We start from the raw sequence: 5,735 nt of genomic DNA on the forward strand, positions 1-5,735 counted from the left end.
AGCCTCTAACCCTTAAACATCCTAGTGAAACATTGGTTTCCTAAGTTAGCGCTTGCTCAAACCTTCTTATAACATTGCTAGTTGCAGGTGCAGGTTGATCCATGTGTTGACATGGACATTTTGAATATCATCTTATTATTCTATTTAATTTAATGCAAGGTATATAGTTGGTATAAGGCAGAAGCTTGGCCTTTTTCTCGGTGTTTTATTTCACTTTTGCCGCCCTAGTTTCCGGTTACCGGTATTGTGTTCCATATTGAATGCTCCTAACACGCTTGGGGTTGTTATGGGGACCCCCTTGATTATTCATTTTGAGTTAAGATTATTCCGGCAAGGCCCAACATTGGTGTTAAATTTGCTAAACAACTTAATAAAAATGCATAGGGAAAAGGTACCCCGTGGATAATTAATCAACAACCCGGGCCAGTGCTCCTCATGAGTGTTGGTCCAAATGGGCAGACTGCGGGGTCACCGTGAGGAAACTCGGGGATTGGTTTTACTCGTAGGCTTTCGCATCCGCTAGTGCCTTGAGACACATATACGCGCGGCTCCTATTGGTATTTGGCCTGTCGGGCGGTCTTGCTAGATTGTCTTACTCTTTGTGATTGTCTTGTGCACTAGGATATAAGTGATACTTCGGGCTATCTCGAAGTTGAGGATTTCTATCTAGAGCAGCTTCTGATAGTTTGTGATGGACTAGTTGGAGCACCCTTGTCGGGTAAATATCTTTCAGAAAGTCGTGCCCGCAGTTATGTGGCAACTTAGAGATTTGTGTAACATCGAGTTATAGAAAACTTGAAGTAAACTCAATTAAAATATGCCAACTGTGTGCGTAACCATGACTGTCTGTGCTCGTGAGTTTCTACTTCGAATGAGAACACAATGGGGTTATGCGTGACGTAAGTAGGTGTTCGGGATCACTTCTTGATCATTATTAGCTCATGTATGTTTACGCGTAGACTAGTCAATTTCAATAACATTCTCGTAAGTTAGCCACCAAACATGATTAGTGTTGTTGCAACCTCACCACTTAAGCATACCACACCCAATAACTTGATTAGTCCCGATATCATGGTCACAAGATTGTTGAGTCCATGTGGCTCATAGATTCCTACAACACCACACGTACACGTACCGCAGATCCAGAGTTGTTCGATGCTTCCCAGCTCTAGTGGGAGTTTGATGAGGAGAGCAGGCACATGTACGTGATGTACCTCGACGAGTAGAGGGCCTTGGTCATCTCTTGGGCTAGCGAGATAGACTCATTGCAATTTTATCATTTGTTTTCATCCGTAGACGAACCCTGTCTTATTGATGATTGAAATAATGTTGTGTGACTTGTAGTTTAGCATGTGGCGAGTGTAAGCCAATCCATATACTCATCTCTTCATAAATGTAACTGTCATGATTTCTGTACTTGCGAAACGCCAAGATGCGCCTCTATCCATATTAAGGCCTCGTCCCCAAATAAAGATAGTGCCGCATCTTGGCCGTTACATGGCTCCCCTCGTCTTCATCCGAACTCGTGGGCATGAGATATCATTTGTGATCCTCGATTTTCTTATGATGATCATGCTAAGATCACCACTGTTATGTGGTCTATTTGGCACTCCTGAAATCGTATCAAGCATGGAGAAGAAGGTCGAGCCCTACAACTACGATTAGAGCAACTAAGGAGGCAATTGCACCCCTTGATCTTCCTCGCAAGGAAGCCTTGATTCTGCCTAGACATGGGTGGCTTCCTCCTGATGATACTTTGTTAAAATAACCATGAACGACGCCCTAAATTTTCCTGATGGTATGGGTGGCACAGGTGGCATCGCCCACTCCCCTTCGGCCTTGCTTGGCGCATGGTGCAAGCCATACTTCGCGATATCAGACCCCTTGTCCTCGAAGGTTTTCCTCTATGAGATGGAGTCGATTTGCTACTCTTTGAGGGTTCTCGCATGTGATAACGGGAGTTGATTGCATGGAGTTGGTGACACTCTGGAACACTCGCCATAATTCTTGCTCAATTGTGGCTCCCATTTTGTTAGAAATAGGAGAGCTTGATATTATTATTTTTCTTATTTTTTTATTCAACATGTAAACTAGTCAGCAAACCTTCTCGTGCATCTTTGTGCGAAACACGCTTGCACTTCGAACGTGACCGAGAGTTGGCTTGATGAAACCCCCTAGTTGTGTGTCTTGGTGCGAAACATGCTTGCACTTTGAACATGATCGAGAGCTGGCTTGATGAAACCCCTAGCTTTCTAGTCACCAGCATGTTGCATGACTATCTAATAAAGGCTTTTATATGAATAAAACTCTCTGTTTTGCCCCAAAAAAGTTATATGACATTGTATTTAAAAGTACTTCATTATTTAATAATTTTGCATCACATAAATCAAATACTAAAAGAGTAATTGTTGGTAAATGTCATGCCTTAATGAAATATTCATCGGTAGTTGGAACCTAGGGTTCCCGTCAGCAAATTTACTCGTGTGCTAATGAGGTTGCTTATGTTGAGTTAATGAGGAGAGACGATTTTTAATGCCAAATCAATCGATGTGGCTATATTGTAAAAATTATACCTTATCCCATCCAGAATTTCCTTCCTCCACAGTCGGCGCCTCTGTCCATCTCCCACCCTGCTACCTTCATCTCTCTACCCCTGCTCACCATGGTCGCACCATGCTGGCCTCTACCATCTGACGCGATAATGGCACTTTGGAGACCCGGGTATTCAGCACAACAAGCAATTGAGGCTCCTTCGATTCAAACAATTCTCATAGGAGTTTTGGAGGATTAGAACTATTAGGAACTTTATCTATGTTGATTATTTGATCTATGGGAATGAATCCTATAGAATTCTTTAAAGGACTTCTTTGTACTATATTTTTCATAGGATTCCTAGCATCCATGCAAATCTCTTTGAAAAAATCCTTTATTTTCCCCATGATGCAATAAAATAAAATAAAATCCCGTAGGATTGAGATAAACATGACATTTCAATCGTATGCATTTTTTGTTTCGGTGTTTTTAGAATCCCACGTGTTAGAATTGTCTCGAATATAATGTACAAGGTAGGTTATAATTGGACTTCTAGTTGTATTGTGTTTAGACAGGATATGGAGTCATGTCCTAATATGAGACTTGTATCCTTGACCTCTCATATATAGTGGGGCTAGACACACGATGTAACACATGCCAACACAATAGCACACGCATGCAGGGGGCTACCTTGGGTGCCGGCGCTCGGGCGGCCAAGGTGTGGTATTGTGACAAAGAGGAGCGCTCATAGTCATGCCCCAAGGATTTAGTCGTATCGGTGAACCTCGTTAACAAATCTCGTTGTTGTGTTTCTGTGATTTCTTGGTCCTAAGATGATCAACGATGCACCTTGCATTTATTCTAACAAGTGATATCAGAGCTAGGTTGTTCGGAGGTTGTGGATTAATAATCTACAAAAATATCGAGTTTGAGATGCAATCAACTGCGGTGTGGTTCTCGACGAGATTGGAAGAAGTAATTGAAAGCACACAGAGAAGTTCTTGGTGGTCGCATGAGACGTGCGGCATTTGATCAAGATCGATTGGGCAAGCATACATAAACAGGCTAAATTCTTAGTGAGGTCAGATCGAGCACGTGATTGTCATGGATTTCTAGTTCAAGTTGGTTTCGACGGGATTGAGGGAACCTCGAGACGAAGCAGTGGAATCAGAGCCATGTGTGAGGTGGTGGGCCGAGACGAAGGGCCTCGAGCGAGAGGCTCCCAGAGGCTGGCACGGTGTACGTGTGGTGAGCTAGCGCAAGAGGTGCACATGTAGACCAAGCTGGGCAGCCTATCCTAGGAGGCCCTAGGTGTAAGAGCATCTCCAGCTGACCCCCCCAGCACACCCGTTGAACGGTTTTTTCGGCCTCGGGGGGATCAAGTTTCCAGCTGCACCCCCACATTTCGGTCCCCAATGCACAAAAAATCAAAATTATCTTTCCCGCTACCAAAAAAATCGGACAACTTCGGTGATCATCATGCCACAGGGTCGGCGATCGAACATAGCCAAAGTTCGGTGATCAAAAGGGTAGGAACCATAGACATGGAACTCAAACAGCAGGCTCCTCCGTCGTAGGGCTAGGAGAGGTCGGCGTCATCATCAGTGTTGTGGGCACAACTTCAGTGTTCGACGTCATGGGCACAACTTTAATGCTCAGCATCGTGGAAAAACTTCAGTGCCCGGCATAGGAGGAGTGGTCGCCACCGGTCCTGGCATCTGGTTTAAGATGTGGCCGTGCTCCGCCAGGTACCACGCCTTCACCTTCTCGTCCATCACTGACACATATGCTCCCATCATGAATGTCAGGTCGGTGTTCCTCTTCTTCACGGACATGTTGGTCCTGAGAAGGTCGAGCTTGACGTCCTTCTTCGTCATCAACACCGACCACCTCGCCTTCAAATTATCCTCCCTCTTGGCGGCGTTTCTCTTGGCGTCTATAATGCACTATTCTATCGATGATTGCAGTTGTTCGGCAGCGGGTGTTGCGCCCCCGATGTCTTGGCTCTTTTGTTGCCATCGGGACGCCCTTCTGCCGCCGTCGAGGAAGACGCGCTTGCGTTCTAGACGCCGTCCATGGCCTTGGCGAGAGTGAGCAAACATTCTGTCAATTTCTCGCACAACTCAATCCCGATGAACACATGAAGGAACTTGAAGTCTTGGTCGTTGTTGTCCTAGCGAAACATGTTGAACATCCAAACCATTTGCATAGTCGAAGAACAAGTGTCGGCGAAGTACACGACGAAGAGCTGGGCCGGCGAGCGATGGACATGTTTGACGCTCGAAGTTGGCGCTGAATTTCTGGGCGAGCCATGGCCTCCTCTTGAATCACATGCCACTTGTTGCACGCTTTCTGGATGGTCGCCCAATGGTTCGCCATGGCCTTCTCGCTGCGATCCATGTGGATGCTAGCAAATTCGGGGCCGACCAACTTCCACTCATCGAAAACCGTCTTGATCCTCCTCCAGTAGGTGTTGGAGTTCTGATTCGTGCCGGTGATCGGGTCGATGCTGACGGTCTTCCATGCTTCGGTGAGGCACTTGTCTTCCTTTGGCGTCCACTTGACGCGAGGCTCACCCGGTTTGGCGTTGGTCGGTTGCTTCTTCATTCCCCCTTTGGCCGGTGGCTTCACCTCTGATGGTTCTTCCTCCTTGGCATCGTCGCGCTCGACGTCCTCCATGTCGATGGCAGTCTCCAGCGCTTCATCTTGCATCCTGAACCCGAGGGACGAAGCGGCGATGACTGAGCCATTCGTGATGATCTTGTCCATGTTGGAGTTGATGTTGTTGAACTGTGGTGCTGAGCCATGCACGAAGGGTAGAATGCCACGATGCAAAGTGGTAGTAGGCGAGACTGAGTGCGTAGGTAAAGAGTAGTTGTGGTTGATGTTGAGGCCAGTAGTGAACACAGCGGATGGCATGCGCGGGTCGGGTTAAATACGGGGGGAGGGGTGTAACAGCCCGGAACCGACACTCGAGAAGATTCCCCTTTTATTCTGTTGTCGCCGTGTGATTTAATTGGTTGTCGCATTCATCATCGCATCATGCGCATCATCCACATTGCATCAGCACTCCGTTCTCGTCATTTTTCAAAACTTCCATCCGTTGTTAGTTGTCAGTTCTCTCCATTTTTGTCATTGACCGTTTTGAGCCAATGCACACATGCACATGCCCGCGGCATCGTTTATTTATTGTTTTAAAAGTG

At 46.3% G+C, this 5,735-nt stretch overlaps 1 pseudogene; it reads right to left on the reverse strand.

Moving 5' to 3' along the window:
• Window positions 1-4,187: 4,187 nt before the first annotated feature.
• LOC123441733 lies at window positions 4,188-5,451 on the reverse strand (annotated as a pseudogene).
• Between the last annotated feature and the right edge of the window lie 284 nt (window positions 5,452-5,735).

The sequence above is a fragment of the Hordeum vulgare genome, chromosome 3H (assembly GCF_904849725.1).
Source record: "Hordeum vulgare subsp. vulgare chromosome 3H, MorexV3_pseudomolecules_assembly, whole genome shotgun sequence".
NCBI lineage: Eukaryota > Viridiplantae > Streptophyta > Magnoliopsida > Poales > Poaceae > Hordeum > Hordeum vulgare.